The sequence below is a fragment of the Crocodylus siamensis genome, chromosome 2 (genome assembly GCF_052110815.1).
Source record: "Crocodylus siamensis isolate JL-2025a chromosome 2, ASM5211081v1, whole genome shotgun sequence".
In the NCBI taxonomy this organism is placed as follows: Eukaryota; Metazoa; Chordata; order Crocodylia; family Crocodylidae; genus Crocodylus; species Crocodylus siamensis.
Genome location: NC_143396.1, coordinates 27,399,922 through 27,423,225, shown reverse-complemented (window position 1 = coordinate 27,423,225; position 23,304 = coordinate 27,399,922). Strand labels below are relative to the sequence as shown.

Below are 23,304 nucleotides of genomic sequence, written 5' to 3'. Positions count from 1 at the left end.
GGAATAGCAAAACATACCACCAGGCCTTACTTTAGGCTAGGGAGTTTATCATAGTTAAAATTACAATACACAATCCCATAGGCGACGCGTAAGGGGAACAAGGGGAGGGGCACATGCCCCCCCAAGACTGGCCATCACCAAAGCCACTGCCAGCTTCTGTGAGTGGTTGCTGCTTGCACCTGCCTCCCATTGCTGCTGATGTGGCCAGTGGCGTCTGCGGGCAGTCCCTGCTCGCCACTGCCCCCTGCTGCCCACACTGCCGGCAGAAGCTTGGGGCGGTCCCTGCTTGCCACTTGCCACCATGGTGCCACCCCAGTCTTGTGCCAGTCATTCATGCACAATCCCCACCACCTAGTGAATGGATAAACAAGTCTGGTTCATACCTGAAGAAAAGATAGGGAGACAATGAATCTTCAGGGAAGAAAACAATTCTAAAAATATAGAAACAGGTTGCGGATCATGGCCAATCTAACTGTTCTTAAATGATGGGATTTCTCCCCACACTGATTTTCTTATTAACTGGCTTGAGGCATTTCTTCAGTTTGAAACTCTCCAAGTTTTTGTTTAAGAGGTTTCCTTACATGAAAGTCCAAACTTTCTCCAGAGGATTAATTTTTCACTAGAACTTCAGGCAAGTAGCCAAAAAATACTGCAAACTTTGTGAGGAAATAGCAACTTTGAAGACAGACAGAAAAGTATCCAGAATGCTGTTATTTATTGCTTACAGACTTTTAAAGCAAAGAAAAAAAAACTATTAGTCAAAAAAGTGTTTTGTGTGAAAAGAGCATATTTAATTACCAATGTGAATAAGAGAAAATCCTGTTCACTAACTAAAGTGTATGTCTGAGATTTGGCATTTAGATCCACCCCACTAGGTGGATCTAAAATGTCAGGGTAATCCAACTAAAGCGGTCTGTGGTGTAACTGGTTTCCTCCAACTACTTCTGCCCACAGATCCCTTTGTAGCCCTCATTTAAGCAGCAACTGGAACCTCAATATCAGTTCACAGCCAGAAACCAAGTGTTTAAACCAAGTTACCAAGTTAAAAACAATTTTAACTTTTAGCAAAAAAACAAGAGTAATACACTGACATATTGCCAGCAATTTAACAAGGGCTCCCTTCACAGCCCTCTCTGTCAGAGACCGAGACTTTCCCTGGTAAAATAACTTTCTCCTCCCTCTCAGAAGGTAAATCAACTGCACATTCTTCATTACATACTCCTCACCACTCAGGGAAAAAAATCCATCAGTTAAAAAAAAACAAAAACAAAACCTGAAAAATAAAACTCAGTTTAAAAATCTGCCCACAGCCCAGTAACTCTCAACTCATTTCCCTCTTTCATCTCCATTAGACGGTTTCCCTATGTGGCAGGCAAGGTAGATTTACACCTCATATACACTAAATGAGTATAGCATGAGCGTTCATGAGGCTAAGCTCACTTCATGTAGCATTAGTAATAACCGAGCACAGCCTGAAGTAGGTTACACTGACAGTGCTACTGACACAGAAAGCATATTCCTGATTTTAGCTGTACAGCTAACTTTTCCAAAACCACTAATATTTATCTTACAGTGGGCGCATCTACATGCCCGCGACAGCACAGTTGTTACTGCACAGTCATTTAGCACTAGCTTTAGTACTAGATAAGCAAGTAGTAAATAACTGCACAGTGCCAGTGGTACACGGGTCGTTTCTGACCCTACCACGCAGTAGCAACGGTTTGTGCCCGCTGATGCTACGTCACTGTAGCTTGTCACTGCGACGACATAGCATCTCGTGTAGATGTGCCCAGGAGTACTTAAAGGCTTCAGCCATGATCAGTGCTCTGCCATGTACAAATGCACAGTAAAAAACAGTCCTTCACTCAGAGGGCTCAGTTTAAAACAAGACAAAAGGGGAAAGGGAACACAGCAGCACTGAGGTGAAGTGACTGTCACAAGACCACAAAGCAACAATGCTAAAAGACCGAGGGATGTATGTAACACCTGGATCCAAACCCAGTGCCCTCTGTACTAGATCAAGTTATCTCCCACCACAAGGCAGTGGGCTTGTCTACAGTGGACACACCGGAGGGCAGGGAACAATTACAGGCAGACCTGGACAGGTTGGACAAACGGGCAGAAAACAACAGAATGTGATTTAACAAGGAGAAATGCAAAGTGCTGCACCTAGGGAGGAAAAATGTCCAGCAGACCTACTGCCAAGGAAATTATCTGCTCAGCAGCATGGAAGCAGAAAGGGATCTCGGAGTCCTAGTGGACTGCAAGATGAACATGAGTCGTCAGTGTGATGAAGTCATCAAAAAAGCTAACTGCACTTTATCATGCATCAGCAGATGCATGACAAACATAACCAAGGAGGTGATACTTCCCCTCTATCAGGCACTGGTCAGACCACAGCTGGAGTACTGCATCCAGTTTTGGGCACCACACTTCAAGAGGGATGTGGATAACCTGGAGAGGGGCCAGAGAAGGGCCACTCGTATGGTTAAGGGCTTGCAGGCCAAGCCCTACGAGGAGAGACTAGGGCACCTGGACCTCTTCAGCCTCCGCAAGAGTAGGTTGAGAGGTGACCTTGTGGCTGCCTATAAATTCATCATGGGGGCGCAGAAGGGAATTGATGAGGCTCTGCTCACCAAGGCGCTCCTGGGAGTTACAAGAAATAATGGCCATGTGCTAACAGAGAGCAGATTTAGACTGGACATTAGGAAGAACTTCTTCACAGTTAGCGTGGCTAAAATCTGGAATGGGCTCCCAACGACGGTAGTGCTCTCCCCTCCCCTGGGGGTCTTCAAGAGGAGGCTGGATAGGGGTCTGGCTGGGGTCACCTGAACCCAGCGCTCTTTCCTGTCTATGTAGGGGGTCGGACTCGATGATCTATTGAGGTCCCTTTCGACCCTAACATCTATGAATATCCTGTTAACAGCAGCTCCTGGAGAAGACAGGACTACGCATGCTCCCTGTACCTGAATCCACTGAAGTCCTCCAGAGCTAGATATCACCAGTGAGGCTGCTTCAAACTCATCTCCAGCACTTGGTCTTGAGCCCTCAGTCTCCAGCAGATCTGAGACCAGATGCTGGCAATAAACAGTCCCCCACACACACTTTTGGCTCCAAAACATATTAGTGGACTCCGAATGAATGTGGTGTGCTTGGTCTTATGCGTCCAGGAACTGCTGATATAGACAAGCCCAATGTTCAATAACAAGAACATGTATCCATCCCTAAAGAGCCTCCAGAAGGCCCTCCCAATTCACAGAAGTGTATAGTTTTTTGATAGTGGAGGGAACAGTTAAAGCAAGTAACCAGACATAGGCGGCAACTAATGGAATAATCAGAGTAAGCAGAAGACTAAGTAATACCTCATGCCGCACAAAAATAAAGATGACAGAGGGGGAAAAAACAAAAAAGGAGGAAGGAGAGGGAGTCCACAGAAAAAGCAGACACAGAAAGTGTCTTGATAACAGCTACTATACTACTGGGGGGCTATCAGCAGCCATTATATGGCAGGAGATTAATGCCAAGAAATATGTAAATACAAGCTGTTGAACGGTTTTCAGGTAATAAGTATGAGCAGAGTTCTTTGTATAATTCAAATTCAACTGAGTACCCTTCTAGCATCTTTCCGGTCTAGATGTAGTAAGAATATCAATGCTTTTTAAATATTATTTTGCTATAATAAATTATAAACAGCTTAACTCAAGGGCTAATACTTGTTTCCTAAAGCATTAAGTCAAATGTAGTTCAAAGGAAGTGAAGAATATGAGTTTGTTTCAAAAGATACAAGTTCTGCAGATTCTATATCTATTTTAATATTTGTATAATTCTGTATTCAATTTTCACTCATGAGAGCAGCTCTATCAAACCACTACTGGTTAAAGAACAAGCTGTCACACCAATTCTTTTACAGCTCTTATATAAATCTTGTAGACATCCCTTTATATCAAGAGCCTGAAATCAGAATGACCTGTCTAAGCTCAAAATTAAATTTACTGGATTTGATTGCAGTTATGGATGCTTTCATATACCTCATGTTATTCCACTGTTTTATTCTGTGAGCTGACATAAAACAATCAAGACTAGTGAAATAATGATGAAATATAGTTAAATTTTTTGCCTAACTGGAAGTAGAGGGGAAAAGAAACATGACGCACACTGCCACTGCCAACAAGCCAAGCATCTGGCTTCTGCATTGCCCCTCTATTGTAGCCCTATCATGTTTTCCAGGCTAAAAATAATTCTTGTTATTTATTAACTCGGAAGGTAAATTAATAGGAAGAAATAAAAGTAACTGGAGAGCTAGAAAGATGTATTATCACTAGGTCTTTTTAATTTTCTATTATTATTTATATTTCAATAGCATGTGGAAGTCTCACATCAGGAATAAGACCCTACTGTGGTCAGACCTAAATAAATAAATAAATATAAAAGACAATTTTAGCTTCAAAAAATTGATAATCTAAATAGAAAAGACAACTGAACAGTGCAGAGGGGAAGGATGAACAGGATGTCACATAAACAGAAGGGATCAGGGTGATAGGTGGCAAGCACTGCATGACTTCACATTTGGCTGGATTTTGTTTTCTTTTTTTAAATGATGCAGAGTAAGAGATAGCATAGACAGGTAATGAAGAAAAACGCAGAATGAGTTAGAAGAACCATAAAGATGGAAAAAATAGGAATACTGAAGGGTGAGCAAGGGAAGAAAGAGGGTGGAGAGAAAGAGAGGAAAGCAATAGCAGCAGCAGCAGCGATACGGGGACATTGAAAAAAAACGTAAAAGAAATAAAGTTAACATGTATTGGGAAAGTGATGATTCAGTTTGTGATGCCAGACTGAGAGGCATAAAAAGTCTGCAGTTTTTTGACAAGATAACTCCCCAAAAGAATTGCCAATACTTAGAAATTTTAAAAATAAGAAAATACTCTGGCAGAAGAAGAGTTTGGACAACCTCAGAGGTCTTCTGTCATCTTTATGATACTGAATGCATTCCACTACTAGCAGTTATCAATTTCAGCTGAAAGATTTCAAAATTAATAATCTTTCCAGAAAAACCTGCTGACTTGCCAATTTCAAATCTGGCTGTAATGTGGAAGCATTAAAAAGTGCAATGTCAAGCATGCACTGCATCAGAAGCCACAGTCACTGCAAGCCCCTTCGCTGTTTCAAAGGAGGGATAAATATCTCCCTTATTTCTCCTTTGCTACCAGTGTTAAAGAAACATAGTTAAAGAAAACTGAAACTTGATTTCAGCATCTCAAGTTTTAGCTGTTACACGTTTATGGCTTCAGGAAGCCTGGAACAGAAGAGCAGGGAGGAAAATGGACACAGGATAAAAACCACATCTCTCTCTAAAATGACAATTTAACTTTAAAACTGTTTGCAAACGGTTTTAGTTATGCTATATCAGTTTAACTTAAATTGATTTCTTAGCAACTTAAGCTAGGCTAAATCAACATAAACCAGGTCTAACTATAATTAAAAGTTTGACTGCATCAGTATAACTGAAACAATTAAAAAAAAAAATCACACTTCTTATTAAACCTTCTGAATACTGATGTGCCCTAAGACAGGGAAAGAAAGTGGAAGAGCAAGGCAAAGAAACAGGGAGCAGAAATGAACAGATAACAAGGAAAAGGATTTCTACTGGATATTAGGACTTTCACTCACACATACTATCTGCCTTTTCCATCAGTTTAGCTCATCATACACACAAATTAAAAAAATGATACGCTGTATTCTTATACACAGGGACAATAAAACTATTGGCCAGAGATTTGTGGACTATTAAGTTACTCTTACAATAATTTTAGTTATCTTGTCATTCAATTAAGTGAGCAGTATTTAATTCTGCAGTGCAAGCTGATAGGAAAGGAAGCACAGAAAAAGAAAATGGACAGTAACAAAGTGACTGAATACAACACAGACAATGCCATAGAAAAGACCCAAAAAGACTACACTGAAACAAAAAAACTATGAAAAACAGACAGTTATAGATCCAGATATGAAACCAAAAATACATCAAAAGAGCCAGGAATAAAAGAATATACAACCAGAGAAGGGCCAAAAATTAACAATTAGAAATTAAGTGAGGAAAAAACTGAAAAAAGCCTCTGAAGAATGTACAAGCAAACTTTTACTTTTACATTTAGCAGTGACATCCTCAGGCAAGTAGGGTCCTATTTTTGACATTTACTGGAATGTAACCAACTATAAAAATTTGCTTAGGAGTGCAGGCTGAGTGATTGCCAACACATCAATCCACAAATTAGATGCAGAATGCAATGGCAGGGACAGCCTTATGAAATCATGCTCCAAAATAGCAAAGAGAAAGATTTCCATTGACATTTACAGGGGGGACATCTTCACTTCAAATATTTAGAAAACAAAGCCATGTCAACAAATAGAATTACTCAGCCCTCCCCCCCACTCCCCATAAGCTATGTGTTTTTATGACACCTAACAAACAAATATTGAAAGTATGCAATTCAAGGAAATGGTGGAACATCTGTCATAATGAACCACAAAAAGGTGTTTTAACAAGGATTCAAAACCATGTTGTTTCATGTGAGAGGGGAGGCAAAAGCCCCTCCCTTCCCCACAATGCATCCCAAACCCTGGCCCAATGCACTCCGATACTCACTGCAGGAGTGAAGATGAGCGGCAGCTGGGGACAGACGCCGACGCAAGCTCAGCAGTTCTGGAGCTGCCTGAGCCTGCGAATAGGTGAGCCCCAGGGGCGTGGATCTGGAGAGGTGTGGGCTGCTCAAACAGCAGGCGGAGATACAGCTGAGCCAGCGCCAGGGAACGGAACGCCGGCTGGGAGACACTGCCTGCGGAACCGGAAAGCTCGAGCACCGGACACCTGGCAGAGGACCCAGATGGGCAAGGCAAAGAGCATGAGCCTCGGGAGCTGACAGGGACATGGGAGCCCCACAGGGGAGCAGCAGCCCCACGGGACACCACAGGGGAATGCAAGAGCTCCAACTGGGAACTCAGATGCTGCGACAGGGGATAGCCCCATAGGACCACGGGCACACCTAGGTAGCCCCACAGCAAGCAGAGTGCAGGGCATCACAGACCCCTGGGAGGGGGAAGTAAATGACGCCAGCTGGTGGGACCAGGATAGCTCAACTACAGGTCAGCTGGGCCCCAGGGAGGTCAAGCTTGGAGAGCCGACAGAGGCTGGGCGTGGGGCGGCTCCCTGTCCTCATGCCTGCTAGGATAGAAGGGACAGATGAGTCCCTGAAGTGACCAAGTATCCAGGGAGACAAAATTCCTGGAGCCTGTTGGCAGATGCCAGACACTTTTCGGTTAAGTTTTCCTCAGTTACAGTTAGCCCCAGACGGGGCAGGTTTAGTTGCCCGGGAGCCGGCCTGAAGATGAGGGATGGACACGGAAAGAGTGATGGCCAGGAAGACCTGACCCATTTGAGGCGAGCAGCATGGATGAGGCGAGAGCATCCAAGGGAAGACCTGCAGTGAGCAGCATTTGCCCAGGCCGTGGATGTGGTAAGGGTGGGGTAAAGGGCAGGTTGGAGCCTCATGAAGAAAACCCAGGGTCAAGACCCCCTCAGGCCACCTACATGGAACTGCCTCCCCAACAACAAACATCAAAGACATGGCAGGAGAGTAGGAGCAGCGCCCAAACCATCTAGGTGGCACCACAGCCCTATCTTACCCTGAGATTGCTGGGGGGCAAGGCACTGACCAAAAAAGAGCTAAAGCCCTATAACACCTACAAGTGACAAATTGATGCACTGGTCGGGAATGAAGGACCCACTCCAGGGTCAAGTCAGGCAATGGAAGCATAGGCAGGGCCCACTGCAGGGACGGAGGCCATGCAGCAGACCCTGAACCTCACTGATCAGATCCTACAACAGAAGCCCACCAGGGGATGGAGGGAGTACCACCACTGCAAGCCCATTGGGCAGTTTTTGTAAACCCAGCAGGCTAAGGCACTCAAGGGAACCCACCCCTACCCCAGCCCCAGAGCTATATGCAGGAAAGGCAAGGGCCCCCAATGGGATACATACGTGCTTGTATACCAATGCCGGGAGCCTGGGGAACAAACAGGAAGAACTTCTCCTGCTAAACCAAAAGGATTATGATCTCATAGGGATAACGGAGACCTGGTGGGACTCCACCTATGACTAGGCTGCAGGTAGGGATGGCTATACTTTGTACAGGAGATATTGTGTGGGCAAAAGGGGCGGGGGAGGGTAGCTCTCTATGTTAAGGAAAGCTACGCATCCCTTGCAAGCTGAAACTGGCACCCAGGGGGGACGACTGGAGACACTATGGGTCAAAATCCATGGTGAACAAGGCACAGGGGACACAATGGTAGGAGTCTACTACAGACCTCCTAGCCAGAATCAAGAGCTTGATCAGGAATTCACCAGGGAACTAACTGAGGCTGCACGTTCCTGGTGCATGGTTGTCATGGTAGATTTCAACTGTCCTGACATCTTGTGGGTAGAGCACTCGGTCACATCCAAATGGTTGCAAAGCTTCCTCATGAGTGTGGATGAGCTCTGATTCAAGAAGTCTATGGACCAATGAGAGGCAAAGTGCTGCTCAACCTGGTACTGGCAACAGGGGATGACATAATCGGCGACCTAACAATTGAAGGGAAGCTGGGAGACAGTGACCATGAGCTGATCACCTTCACCACCCACCGTAAAGCAGGCAAGTCAATCAGCAAAGCTGAAGTCCTCGACTTCAGGAAAGCTGACTCTGACATGTTCAGGAGGCTTGTTGGTGAGGCCCTAAGGGACCACGACGCAAAGAGGAGCGGTGTCCAGGAAGAGCGGTTGCTCCTCAAGGGAGCGATCGTGAAAGCACAAGCAATGTCTATCCCATCTTGGAGGAAAGGCAGCAAAAGGGCACAGCAGCCCCCTTGGGTCTGCAGGGAACTAGTGGACCTCCTGCGTCTAAAAAGAAAGGCCTATAATGGATGGAAGGCTGGATCCACCCCAAAGGAGGAGTACGCTGCACTGGTCCGGATCTGTAAGGAGTGAACCAGGAAAGCCAAGGCTACGACTGAACTCCAACTGGCTACACGTATCAAGGACAATAAGAAGTCCTTTTTTAGATATGTGGGGAGCCAGAGGAAAAGCAAGGGTAACACTGGGCCCCTGATAAACCATATGGGTCAACGGATACACAGGAAAAAGCCAACATGCTCAACAGGTATTCTGCGTCGGTTTTTCACCAGCCCCAAGGAATGGCCCTGTACGGTATGGGACAGCTACGCTGAGGGAAAACTATTACTCCACATTAATGCTGACCATGTGAAGGAACACCTTGAGAGGCTGGACACCTTAAAGTCAGCTGGCCCAGACAGCTTACACCCCAGGGTACTTAAGGAGCTGGCAAGCATCATAGCTCGGCCGCTGGCACGGATCTTCAAGAACTTGTGGCACTCAGGTGAAGTGCCCAAGGACTGGAAGAAGGCCAATATGACGCTTATCTTCAAGAAAGGGAGGAAAATAGATCCGGGGAACTACAGACCCATCAGCCTGACCTCCATCCCCAGGAAGATCTTGGAGAAACCATCAAAGAGACCATTCTTGACAAACTGGCTGAAGGCAACTTCTTGAGGGATAGCCAGCACAGGTTTCTTGCGGGTTGGTCTTGCCTGACAAATCTCATCTCCTTCTACGAACAGCTGACATATCACCTGGACAAGGAAGAAGTGATTGATGTCATATATCAACTATAAAAAAGCTTTCAATCTGGTATCCCACGATCATCTTATAGAAAAACTAGCCAACTGTGGCCTCAGATACATCACAGTCAGCTAGCTAGGAAATTGGCTTCCAGGCTGGACCCAGGGAGTGGTAGTTGACGAAAGTCAATCATTGTGGTGCGCCGTGACCAGTGGTGTCCCCCAAGGCTCTGTCCTTGCGCATATCCTTTTCAATATCTTCATTAATAACATGGACATTGGTGTCAGGAGCAGACTAGCCAAGTTTGCTGATGACATCAACTTTGGGGTAAAGCACCCACACCCGAGGACAGGATGGTGATCCAGGCTGACCGGCTCGGAAAACAGGTGGATGAAAACCTGATGGCCTTGAACCCCAAAAAATGCAAGGTACTCCACCTTTGAAAGAAAAGCCCGCAGCACACTTACAGCCTCAGCAGTGCTACGCTTGCTAGCACCATGGGTGAAAGGGACTTGGGGGTCATGATCGACCACAAAATGAATATGATCCACCAATGTGATGTTGTAGCTGGCAAAGCGAGCAAAACTCCGATTTGCATCCATAGATGCTTCTCTAGCAAATCCCAGCATGTCACCCTCCCACTGTACTAGGCCTTGGTGAGGCCGCAGTTGGAGTACCGTATCCAATTACAGGCTCCATAATTTAAAAAGGATGTGGAGAAGCTTGAGAGAGTCCAGGAGAGCCACACACATGATCCGAGGGCAGGAAAACAGGCCTTATGAAGAGAGACTGAGAGCTACGGGACTATTCCACCTGGAAAAGTGCCAGCTCAGGGGCGGACCTGGTGGCTGCCTATAAGTATATAAAGGGGTGGGGGATCGCCACAAAGTCAAATGGTCACAAACTTCTCCAAGACCATTTCAGGCTGGATATAAGATAGAACTTCTTTACCCCAAGACCTGGAACAGACTGCTGCCAGAGGTGATGCAAGCACCTACTCTGGATCCTTTAAGAGTCAATTGGACGTTTATCTTGCTGGGATCCTGTGACCCCAGCTGACTTCCTGCCCCTGGGGCAGGGGGCTGGACTCGATTTTCTGAGGTCCCTTCCAGCCCTAATGTCCATAAAATCTATGAAACAATAGCAGCAGGCAAACAGACTGTTGCAGGGCACTGAAGTGCCTGCTCCTAAAGGACAGGTGTGGGTTGCCAGGGCAACCACAAGGGTCAGCTGACCAGGAGGGGGCAGGGCCTGGCCTATATAAACAGCCTAGGCTGAGGCCAAGGAGCAGTTCTCTTCTGGCAGCCGTGGAGAGAGCTCTACTGGGAGTAGGCAGAGGTGGGAAGCCTGATGACCTGAGCAGTTCATGGGTGAGAATACCAGGCAGAGGAGCCCTGGCAGGGATGGAAAATAGTGATGAGCCAGCAGGCTTAGGGTTTATGTTTTAAGCCAGGAGGCTAGTGTTTGAGTTGGGTTTTTGTGTTACAGCCGATTGGCTTATGGTTTTGCTTTAATGTTAAACCGGAGGACCAGGTGAGGCTGTAGGGGTTGGAGGAGGCCTCATGGGAGCTCCTCAGTAGCGTGGGGGTTCCTGGTGCCAGAGAGGGTGCCGTGTTTTGGGGTTTGTATAGACCCCAGCCCCAGTGGGGCAGTGTCGTGCAGGGCGAGGAGCCCAGTGCAGGTGAGTGACCCGAGGAGGCAGGTCTGGGGGCCAGGCACGGCTACGGCCACCTGAGCCCCAATCATGGGAGTTGCGAGCAAGGCCCCAGTGTGGGCATGAGTCGAGTAAAGCCCCAGGGAGGGCGACTGGCATTGGGAGAAGCCCAGAGGGGGGGAGCACAGGAATAAGAAGCCCGGAGGTGAACATACGGGAAGAAGCCCTGGAGAGGGCCGCTAAGAGGAGACACTAGACTTAACAACATCCGGGAGAACTGAGAGGTTTGGGGCGTGGTATAAGGGGTGGTAGGAGCCACGCATAGCCCTGTGGCGGGGAGTGCACAGAATCATCAGTAGATGGGGTACTGGCAGGAGCACACCAAGGGGTACCGTGTTCAAGCGGGTAAAAGGCAGCCTCCCTTACAATATTTTCACTACCAGAGACAGGGTGGGCGAGATAATGAGGGTACACATGGACACCCACTTGGCACGGTAGGGGGCGCCAGGAGAGATCACAGCCGCTCCTGGGCCCCCGCCCTGTGACACAGATGAATGGCCTTGGATAAGCAAACGATAAAGCAGCAAGAGCTGATGGGTTGGAACATGGTAGACATGAGGATCCCGAAGATGACGGCTGAAGATGACCCTAAAGCATTCCTGGAGAACTTCGAACAGGCCGCTATGTCCGCGGGCCTGGATAAGTCCAGGTGGGCAGCAAAGGTTGGAATGTCGTTGGCGGGCCCTGTGCAGGCAGCTTACAGGGCTCTATCACGCTTTGCAGCCCAAGGCTACAACCACGCGAAGGAACAGATCCTATACCACCTGGACATTACTCTTAAGTGTCACCATCAGATGTTGCATGCGTGAAAAAAGGAGGAGGACAAGGCCTCCCGGTCCTCCTCCAGAAATTAACAGACCTCCAGGAACGATGGATCCAACAGGCCTGTGCATCCTGAGAGGAGATCATGGATGCCTTCCTGCTGGAACAATTCCTCGTGGACCTAGAAGAGAATACCCAGAGGTGGGTGTGGCAACATCATCTCAAAACATCTCAGGAGGCACATCTCAAAAGACTTCGACTGTGCCCAGAATGAGATAGGGGACAAGCAGGGTGGGGACTGGGAAGGTAGAGCCCCCAACCAAGCCCTGATGTCAGGGTTGACTTGTTTCTGTTGCAGAAAAAGGAGCTCATGGCCCCAGAACCGGGTGGACGAAGGAACAGTTGAGGCAACTGTCCCATGCTGCAAGAGTCTCCGCCTGAAGAAATGATGGACTGCAGCCTGGTTAATACAGCAGAAGCAATCCAGTGAGACAATCCCACGGTGATGGCCATGGTGGTGGGGTGAGCAGTCTGAGCCATCCTAGATACAGGGTGTGACCAGACACTGGTCAAAGCCGGCCTGGTGTCTCAAGAGGAAGGAGCGAGGGTCACCCCCATCAAGATGCTTTGCCTACATGGGCAGGCCTCTGTCTACCCCAGGCAGAAAGTCCAGCTGACTGTACAAGGGGTCACCAGGGAGATGCCAGTGGGGATAGCATTGGGATGCCAGTGGGGATACCCTACCAGGTGATCCTAGGCTGGGACTGGCCAGAGATTCAGGAGGACAACCGAGCCCAGGGAGGCTGGCACAAGGGGCTAGTGGGGGAAGAAGCCCCAGAAGACCAGGGTGAGGCAGAAGGGGCCCTTTGGGACCTGAAGTCCATCGCCAATGGAGCCCAGTTCCGGGAGGCCCAACAGGAAGAGCCTGCCTTCTAGGCCATCTGGGAGATGGAAATCACCAGGCATAACCAGCAGGTGATACATCTGGAAATTTGTGATCAGCTACCCCATTGTGAGGTGAGGAAGGGGCTGCTATACTGTATCACAAGGCGATCGGGAGGGAGAGAGCAGGTAGCCCAAATCCTGGTGCCCCAAATGCACCGGCTAAATATGTTACAACTGGCTCATACTAACCCCCTTGGGGGGACACCTCGCCAGAAGAAGACGGTAGCCAGGTTGACGGGTAGATACTTTTGACCACATCTCTACCAGGATGTAGAGCAATTCTGTGCCACCTGCCCAGAGTGCCAGCGGGTATGCCTAAAGAAACCCCCCAAGGTGCTACTCCAGACCATACCAGTTATCAGGGAGCCTTTTGCACGGGTGGCATTGAACATTGTGGGCCCGCTGCCCAAGTCATTGTGGGCCCACTCACCAATTCACACTGGTGCTGGTCCATTACCCGGAGGCCATTCCACTTAGATCGGTAACAGGCCCTCGAGTAGCGGAAAAACTCCTTAAGTGGGTCTCCTGAGTGGGACTACCCTGTGAGATTGTCACGGACCACGGTATGAACTTTATATGTTACATGTTATGAAAAGCCTCTGTCAAGTCCTGCGCATAAAGCACCTCCGCACATCAATATATCACCCCCAAACAAATGGACTAGTGGAGCAATTCAATGGGACCTTTAAGGCCATGCTCTGGCGATGCATACAGGAAGACCCACAGTGGTGGGACCTGCTGATCCCCCCTCTGCTGTTCACCATAAGGGAAGCACCTCTTACGTAGTTGGGCTTTGCCCTGTTCAAGCCAGTTTCTGGGCAAACCTCATGGGCCTTGTTGGATGTGGTATGGGAAGGATGGGAAAGAACAGAAGGAGGAGGACCCCCTCCCATCTCAGTACACGCAGACACAGAGAGCAGCTGCAGGAGGCAAACCTGGTGGCTGGGGATAACCTGAGGGAAGCCCAGAAATGGCAAAAACAGCAGTATGATAAGGACATGGGAGAATGTGAATTCCAAATAGGACAAAGGGTACTAGTACTGCTACCTAGCTCCACAAGCAAGTTCCTGACCTCTTGGCATGGACCTTTCCAGATGGTCCATAAGGTTGGCCCGGTCAACTACAAGGTACTGTGACGAGAAGACAAGTCTAACGTTAACCTGCTGAAACGGTGGCATGAGCTGGAAGGGTTCCTAGCTATACCCAGAAAGCGAGGAGCTGGGGAGGTCCCTAGATGAGCCAGCAGGGAGGGAGTCTCCATAGGCCGAGACCTGACAGCTGAACAGAGGGGCAGCTGGCAAGGATAGTGCATGACTTTGCCGATGTGTTCAGGGTGCAGTCCATAATATCATGACACCTGAAGGGGCGATAGTGAGGGAAAGGTGGAGGCAGATACCATACCACCAGTATCCAGTGGTAAGAGAGGAAACAAGAAAGATGCTGGAACAAGGAATCATCAGGGAGTCCTGGAGTCCATGACAATAGCCCAACAGTGATGGTCCAAAGGCTGATGGGGCACTGTGGTTGTGTATCGACTTCCACACGCTCAGCTCCATCACACAACTTAATGCCTTCCCTATGCCCCAAGTGGAAGAACTGCTGGAAAGAATAGGACAGGCACAATTCACATCCACTTTCAACCAGGCCAAGGGGTATTGGCAAATACCTTGTGTCTGGAAGATAGGGCCAATATGGCATTTGGGATCCTATGGAGACTGTATGAGTTCTGCACAATGCCCTTGGGCTTCAATGGGGCAGCAACAACCTTTCAGAGGTTGATGGATTGGCCACCTATACTGATGACCTTTTTGTGTACACCGAAACATGGGACCAGCACATATGGGCAGTTCGGGTGGTACTGCAGGAGTTGAAGCAGGCAGGCCTGATGGCCCACCCCAGAAATGTGCACTGGGGCAAGCCGAGACAAAGTACTTTGGATTTTTGGTGGGACAAGACTGAATCAAACCATTGGCCAATATGGTGTCCGCTATACGGACGAAGCATGTGAGCCTTGGGAGCTGACGGGGACAAGGGAGCCCCACAGGGGAGCAACAGGCCCATGGGACACAACAGGGGAATGGCAGGGCTCCAACTGGGAGCTCAGATGCCTCGACAGGGGACAGCCCATAGGACCACGGGCACACCTAGGTAGCCCCACAGGGAGCAGAGCATGGGGAATCACAGACCCCTGGGAGGGGGAAGTAAATGACGCCAGCTGGTGGGACCAGGATAGCTCAACTACAGGTCAGCTGGGCCCCAGGGAGGTCAAGCTTGGAGAGCCGACAGAGGCTGGGCGTGGGGCGGCTCCCTGTCCTCATGCCTGCTAGGATAGAAGGGACAGATGAGTCCCTGAAGTGACCAAGTATCCAGGGAGACAAAATTCCTGGAGCCTGTTGGCAGATGCCAGACACTTTTCGGTTAAGTTTTCCTCAGTTACAGTTAGCCCCAGACGGGGCAGGTTTAGTTGCCCAGGAGCCAGCCTGAAGATGAGGGATGGACATGGAAGACCTGACCCATTTGAGGCGGGCAGCATGGATGAGGCGAGATCATCCAGGGGAAGACCTGCTGTGAGCAGCGTTTGCCCAGGCCGTGGATGTGGTAAGGGTGGGGTAAAGGGCAGGTTGGAGCCTCATGAAGAAAACCCAGGGTCGAGACCCTCTTGGGCCACCTACAGGGAACTGCCTCCCCAACAACAAACATCAAAGATGTGGCAGGTGAGTAGGAGCAGTGCCCGAACCATTTAGGTGGTACTGAAACCCGACCTCACCCTGACGTTGCTGGGAGCCAAGGCATCAACCATAAAGGAGCCAAAGCCCTATAACACCTACAAACAATATGTCATCTATGCTAGAAAAAAAAATGTTTATACACGTGCAAAACAAACTTATAGGGACAGTGAACTGCACACTATAAAGTTGAAAGATTTTTTTTTCTTCTACTAATGATACTAAACCTGATCACCATGGTAAACATTTCAGTTGTATATTCTGCTAGAATAACTGAAGTGTTTAAGATGTTCAATAAATTCAAACCATCACTAGGTCTCAATATTAAAACTACGCTTAGTTGAACAGAGGAAAGGAGACATTTCCAACTTTCATTTTTTAGGGTCTCTACAGATGTGAGAGTATCATAGCTCAGTTTACTTTCAGAAAATTATTTTTGCAACCAGACTAGCTAAAAAAGAGTAGTAGCAAAAGCCTTAGCTAGCCTAACTAGGGGTAGGCGATAAGGGTACCAAGTTAGGAAGGGTGCTAGAACTGCCCCCCACCCCCACATACTCGACAGCATGGCAGGTACATTGAAACAGTTCCCAGCTGCTGTTACAAGAACAGATCTGGGGCAGGCAGAGCAGGTGCTTCAGCAGCAGCTCAGCTGAGCTGTATAGTTCCCAGCTGGGTCCAGCTGTTGTCCCCCCAGCTCCCAACCTGTGTCCAAACCCAGTTCACAAACCCAGCACTGCCCCTCCCCCCCAAACCTTGTAATCTCCCACGTTCTCCTCTGGGTACCAGTGCGGCGTGGCCTGCCACTGATGGAAGCTGAAGAACCAGACAACAGAAAGAAACACTTTGCTGTATGCTACAGGTTTGGCAAAATAGATTTCTATTTTTAATTGCTATGAGTCTCTCCACTGAGATTTAACAGCCAGGCCCAAAACCTGATACAGAAGCCTAACACTAGAAACCAGTTTCCGAGAGCCAGTAGTTTTTATTTTGGGACTTTGAATGTTAACCCTCTTAAGATGTATGATCTTTTTCACAGCATATTCAGCTGGCATGTCTTTAATTTGATGGACATAATTACATAATTACAGAGACAGGGTACCTTGTGGGCCCATAGCGTACAACTCATTAACCTAGGTTGCCTATCTGCATGACAACTCTATTAGTGCAAGCGGACAGCTCGTTTGCATGATTTAGGCTGTCTGTATGCTCACACATTTGTGGTTTGTGATGTAGAGAGTGCAACATGATTATGGAATCTATACTACGACAGTAAAATATATGCATCTCCTAGTGTGAAGCCAAGGAGAAGGAAGTTACAGGTTCTTAACACCTTTCCAAATAAAGCCTGCATAAAGGACTGACATACATAACTCTGGCATTTTCTAATCTTTCAATGCTTGAGTTTGCAACTTTATATTCTGTAGCAGTTTCTGGTATGTAGTATAGGTCTCTTATAATGACATCTCCTGAATAATGTGGCAGATATTACACATTTTATCTAAACAATTCAGAATGTGAAAAAATAATCCAATTCATTTTGTATTGTATATACTGTCATACCAATAACAATCATCCAGACAATGAATGTACTGTACACTGCAAGAAACTGATTTAGAAAACTGGCATTGACCAACTTTTTCCAAGCTAATCAAGCATACAGACAAGAGTATATTGTGAATAATAAAGACTCAAAATATGACCTGGAACATTAGTTAGACACCTTAATTTCACACTTACCTAATATCTCACTCTATCAGATTTTTCTGACAAATAGATATTTATTTATTACAAAGGGAAAACCAATTAAGCAGAACAGAGTTCTGTTTGTCACAATACATTATAAGATTATTATTTGCTGAAAGAATCTGCTTTGTTTATTATAATATAGCAATTGAAGAGCCTTCCTCAGGTTTGATCTTAACTAATTATTCTGCACATCAACTACTACACAATACAGACCACTATAAATCTGTGAGTTAAATGTACATATTATTAGAATGGTGTCCTTTTCACTCTTTATTAGTACAGTAAAAATGTTGTATTCTATAGTACTGTGTATTTATACAGGTTATTTTCTCCCATTTTAACAAAAGTATTATGAATGATCATCTGTTAAAAACACGATGTTTATTCTTCCACAAGTTTCAGGTTTATCACTGTTGCTTTCCTGTTGCCATCAGCATTTGAAATGGACTAACTTAATGCCACAAAGCCGTTACCTGTTACAGTCACATTCTGTGTAATAAGAGATGACTGTCTGCCTATCATACAGTATCCTTATTATACACACAACTCTGTAATTTAATGGTTGCATACATCCCATAACGAAACAGGCTGTTATGATGGAAATATTACCACTACCTAATGTACCATATACTTTCCAAGAATAACAACGCTGTTTTCATACTTTGTAGATTAACAACTGAAGATGTCTAATCTAGTACTTTATAGAGAAGCTCAATGACTGCGACAATTTGGAACTCTGGGGTTTTTTCTTTTACTATGCATATGTGCTAAACCTAAAGCCCATTTATTTTAAGTGTTCTTGTCCAGAATTTTACCTGAAACAAACAAACGAATGAATTAAATCATTTTATCCTTTATTTTCTGATCAGTGTTAACAGGTAAGTTGGGACCTCGCTACTGAAAAGATTATCTTGATTACAATTTTCAGAATAAACCAGAAAATTATTTTATCTGTCATTATATTTATGTGAATATACACTACAATATTAGCTGTGAATATACACTACAATTCACAATATTAGAACATGTTGTTAGAGTTTTCTAAAACAATCTAGTAGAGCAGACATTCCACAGGCAGCAGTTCAAAAAATGTAAAATTCTAACAGGTGATGAATTAAATCTTTTGGTCCCCTTTGAAGATGCTAACTCAATGTTGATAAAGTAAACCATTAAATCCCTAATGTACAAACTCTTCATATTAGGATTAAGCCCAGCAGTAAGCACTGTGCTAGGCAACTAGGCAGCAAAATGAATCTTTTAAGAACTATCAAACCAAAATAAAATGAAATAAAATAAAATTAGATATAAATTCAGGTTTTAGACTGTGGTCAATTGAGGTCTAGACAAAACCCAATGTTTGTTCACTGCCTAGTCTCCAGTCTGCTCCAAGTTTGAAAAGGTAATTGAACTCAGTCTATAATTACTGGATTAGACACAGATGGGCTCTGTACATTTCAGGGGGGAAAAGCACTGTTTTGATTCATTTTATGATTGCCTGTAAGGTCAAACTTTTCAAAATTGTACTTTCATCTGCTAAATGGTTTCTCAAATTCCCAGGGGAATATCTTCAATAACTGATGTTTTAAGCAATTTGGGCCTATCAGATCCTGTCTTTGAATGTAATGAGCTGTCCATTTTCTAGTATTATGAACATGCATGTAGGTTAATTGCTACATCTCTTACATATTTTCAAAATTGCACTTTTTTTGAAACCTGAACATTTTATTCAACAGCTTGTCTACAGAAACTCTTTCAGAATTATGTTAGGGTGAAGAATACCTGTGAAAGAGTGAAGAAATTCCTCACTTAATCTATGAATGCTCTTACTCATAGGAGCAGTCAGAGCAATTCCCTACAACTGTCAATAACTAAAGAGAATTCTCTTCAGCGCCTTGATTTAGTCCTGTTTCAGCATATGCTTGATTTTATGGTTGAGTAGTCCCATCCATTTCAGTTCTTTTTTTACATGCTTAAGAGATGTGTATAAATACCTTGCTGAAAGGGATCTTTGAGAGTACATAACATTTCTCTTCCAACAATAACCCGCCTGAAGAACAACAACAAACCTTGATACATGATGTCTGCTCACCATCTGTATTCCCTCTGCCTGTATTTTGCATGTGAAATTCTGGCGTTTTTGGAGTAATTCAACCAGTAATTCTTCCACTGACTTCAGTGGAAACATTATTTCACCCTAAATCCTCCGTCCTCCAATCTCTTTTAGAGTCTTGTCTAGCTATATTTTAAGTTCTTCCATGAAGACAGTTTCTCAAAACACAAACTTCCATTTGAGACCCTAAGTGCTACTTATCATCCAATCAGAACGCCACTCACAAGTGTAGACTGGAGCCCCTTAAGATCCAGGAATTAGGGGACAATATTACTTGTATAAAAGAGTAGGCTTTGTTGTGATTTAATTTACTGTTAATATCCAAAAGTTTTCATTTCAGTTATTTTGCTCTGTATCTCAGTCTTCTAGCAAAAATAGTAGAGAACCATATTTCAGGAAAAATGCATGTAGGTGCTTACCCTGTGAAGAGATCTAGTTATGTAACTCCTTACAGTACCTCAGTTGCCTTTCCAAGTTTAGATAGACATTTAGGGAATTTTTCCATCAAAGATTTGGGATCTAAGCACTAGTAATGAAAATAATGGCAACCAAGTAAGTGCAACCTCTCCTGTGTCTCCATCCAGGATGCTGAGAGTAGCTGGAAAATATGACAATTTACCACAGGTAAGCTCAGATGTTTAGAATGTTAATCATGCTATTTTCAATATATTCTTCTCTGTGGGTGCATCTATAGGTGAAATTAAGGTGAAGCAATAAACTGCAGAGTGGTTTGAGCTGGAGTAAACTGATCCTGGGCACAGTGGCTATACACATGCCCGGGACAGCAGCAAATTAATCTGGGGCAGAGCAGGACTGGGATGGCAGGGAACATGGGGGGTCAGCCCTGGACTCCATGTGGCAACATTGGGCAGCAGAGGGACTGGCTGGGGCACAAGAGTGCTGATCCTGTGGAGCTGTGTGCCTAGGTGGCAGGTAAGAGTCTGGCCCCAACCTGGTCACCATCTACACATGCGCTTCAGCACAGCTAATTAATCTCCCTGACAGACTTATGGTGAAGTTAATTAATTTACTGCACCCTAATACGGGTGCATGTGTAGATGGTGATGCTGTACTGTGGACCTCGTCTACTCCACAGTAAAGTGCACATGTAGATGCACCCAGTATGGCCCATACATTGGTCTCAATGAACTTAAAGACAGCTGCTGCAGAAGTTTAAGTACAAGGATGATTCAGAATAAAGTTCATCACACCTCTTCAGTAATGTGCAACTGTCTCACGGGCCTCAATACAGGGCTTTCATTCTGTTCCAAAATACACTTAAGAAATCAATAACATTCTACTAGTATATTTCAATGCTTAATGGATGCTCTAGTTGGAAAGATTTTATCCAAGGAAATACCAATATACAAGTAAAGCTATTAAAGCAGAAGGATAGTATCAAAAACATCTTAATATACCTTTTTTCTTTTTCTTTCCCATTCCCACAGAAATTGTATATTTAAATACTCACTCATACACAAAGCCAAAATCTGTCCTCAGATGCATCAGTGACCACTACTGGTGTCAACTGCAACCACATTCATGAATTTACAAGTAAAATTAAATGCTAAATAGTCACGTCACCTTATTCGTATCTTTGTTGACTGCTTTTGACTGCATTATTATAAATGAGGTAAAGCGCTGATAAAAAGCTGTATGAAGCAAATTTGCTGAAATTCTACATATACATATGGGCTCTTTTTTGGGAAACAAAGGGAAAGATGACTTTTCATCCATTATAAGAAAACAAATCCTTGGCTAGAATTATATAGCTGGAGACCTGCTTTGAGCAGGGGGTTGGACTAGATGATCTCCTAGGCTAAGGAAGACATTTGGGGAGGTTAAATCAGGTTCAAAGTGGTCACCCAATTTAAACTTAGCTAGTCCTGGTGCTGACCCTATGGTTACATATCCAGTCTCAGTGACCGGCAATCAGTCTAAACCTCCAACTATACAGAAGTTCCACGCACACAAACTGGTCTAAAAATTGAAGAATCCAGTTTATGATAAACCTGTATCTATGTAGTATCAGACTTATTTGTGTTAGGTCAAACCAGTACATGGGGCTTCTGTCCCCTTCCCTTGAGCAGCCCCAGAGCTGGGAAAACATGGTCACTGGCCCTAGCCCCAGGAATGCTCTTTTCACTCCCGGCTCCCCCTACACTACTCTATTTTGTTCCCTCCACCCCCACCCCAGCCTGCAGCTTCCCCCACTGCAACCAGTCAGCCCTCTAAACCCCCATCACACAAGCTGCTCTGAGTGCAGCTATTTTTATCAGTGTTCACTGCTGCCGGAGGCAAGCAAGTAAGTCCCAGTGAAGGGAGGGCCAGCAGGAATGGTGTTGTAGGTTTGCTGTAAAGGGACCCCATTCCACCCCACCCCACCCGTGCGTTACATCTGCCCCGCACACAACCTTCAAGTTGTCCCTGACTCCCCCACCCCACCCGTGAGTCATGTCTGCCTTCCCTACCTGTTGTAGGTTGCGCCTGCCCCCCCCATCCCACTTCCAGGTCATGCCTGCCCCCCTACCCCATCCACAGGTCACATAACCCCCCACCCAATCCACAGGTCACACCTAACCCCCCCACCCCATCCACAGGTCATGCTTGCCCCCCTATCCCTTGCAGGTCGTGCCTGCCTCCCCTGCCCCACCCGCAGGTTGTGCCTGGCCCCACCCTACCTGTAGGTTTGCCCCTGCCCCTCATTCCTCAGTGGACTCCTGCTCCCTTCCAGCCTGCTGGACCAGTGACCCCCCAGCTAGCCCTGTCATCCTGACTTACACGATATTGGGCAGCCATTTTGAAACAATTTAATCTCCCCCTAATGCCCCTGAATATCTGTACTTAGCCATGGGGTCTCTTTGAACCCTAATTTTCTATGATTCTATAAAAAACACTTTCCTTTAAGAAGTTGCATAATGTTTCATTTTCCCCACAAAAGAAAATTATACTAAGTGGTATTTCACATGGATTGTGTGAACCCACAAACCACTCTTAAATACTATTGTAATTTTCCAGGACAGGGACAATAAATTATGAAACAATGCTACAGTCAGATTCAGACCACAGCACAGTGTATTTTACATGCCATGAAGCACAAGAATGTAAATAGGATATAAAACAATATGCTAGATCAGATTGTGTTCAAACTGTTTAACTCTTAGATCGGACTTCCTCTACATGACAAAATCTTGCTGGCCCATGTCAATGACAGCCAGAAAAAGATCACAGCCTCTAGGTGACATGGCTATGCCAGCAACAGCCTTAGTGGGGGTATAGCTATGTTGATACACAAACATTTTTGTTGGCTTAGTTTATGTCATTATGCAAGATGACTAACTGAAAAGATCCTTCTGTTGGCAAATGTTGTGTCTACAGAAGGGGTCTCTGTCAACATAGCTATGCTGGCACAGCTAAAGTGGCAGGGGCTAGTGTAGACAAGCCTTTACATATGATGTAATCAAAATGCAGATACTCATCCAGGTTTTTATAAGCATTTCCATCTGTAATACACTGAATTTTTAGGTAGGCTGGGAATTTAAGGGCATTGAAAAAATATCCTTACGTAAATGAATAAACATATTTTTAGTGACATGCCTTATTGTGCTTCAGAAACAGGCTATCATGATGT

General features: G+C 45.7%; 1 protein-coding gene across 2 annotated transcripts in view; it reads right to left on the bottom strand.

Annotated features, from left to right (window-relative positions):
* Positions 1-23,304, bottom strand: part of STX18 (syntaxin 18) — a 118,926-nt gene that overhangs the window by 71,239 nt on the left and 24,383 nt on the right. The gene's annotated exons all lie outside the window — the stretch shown is intronic.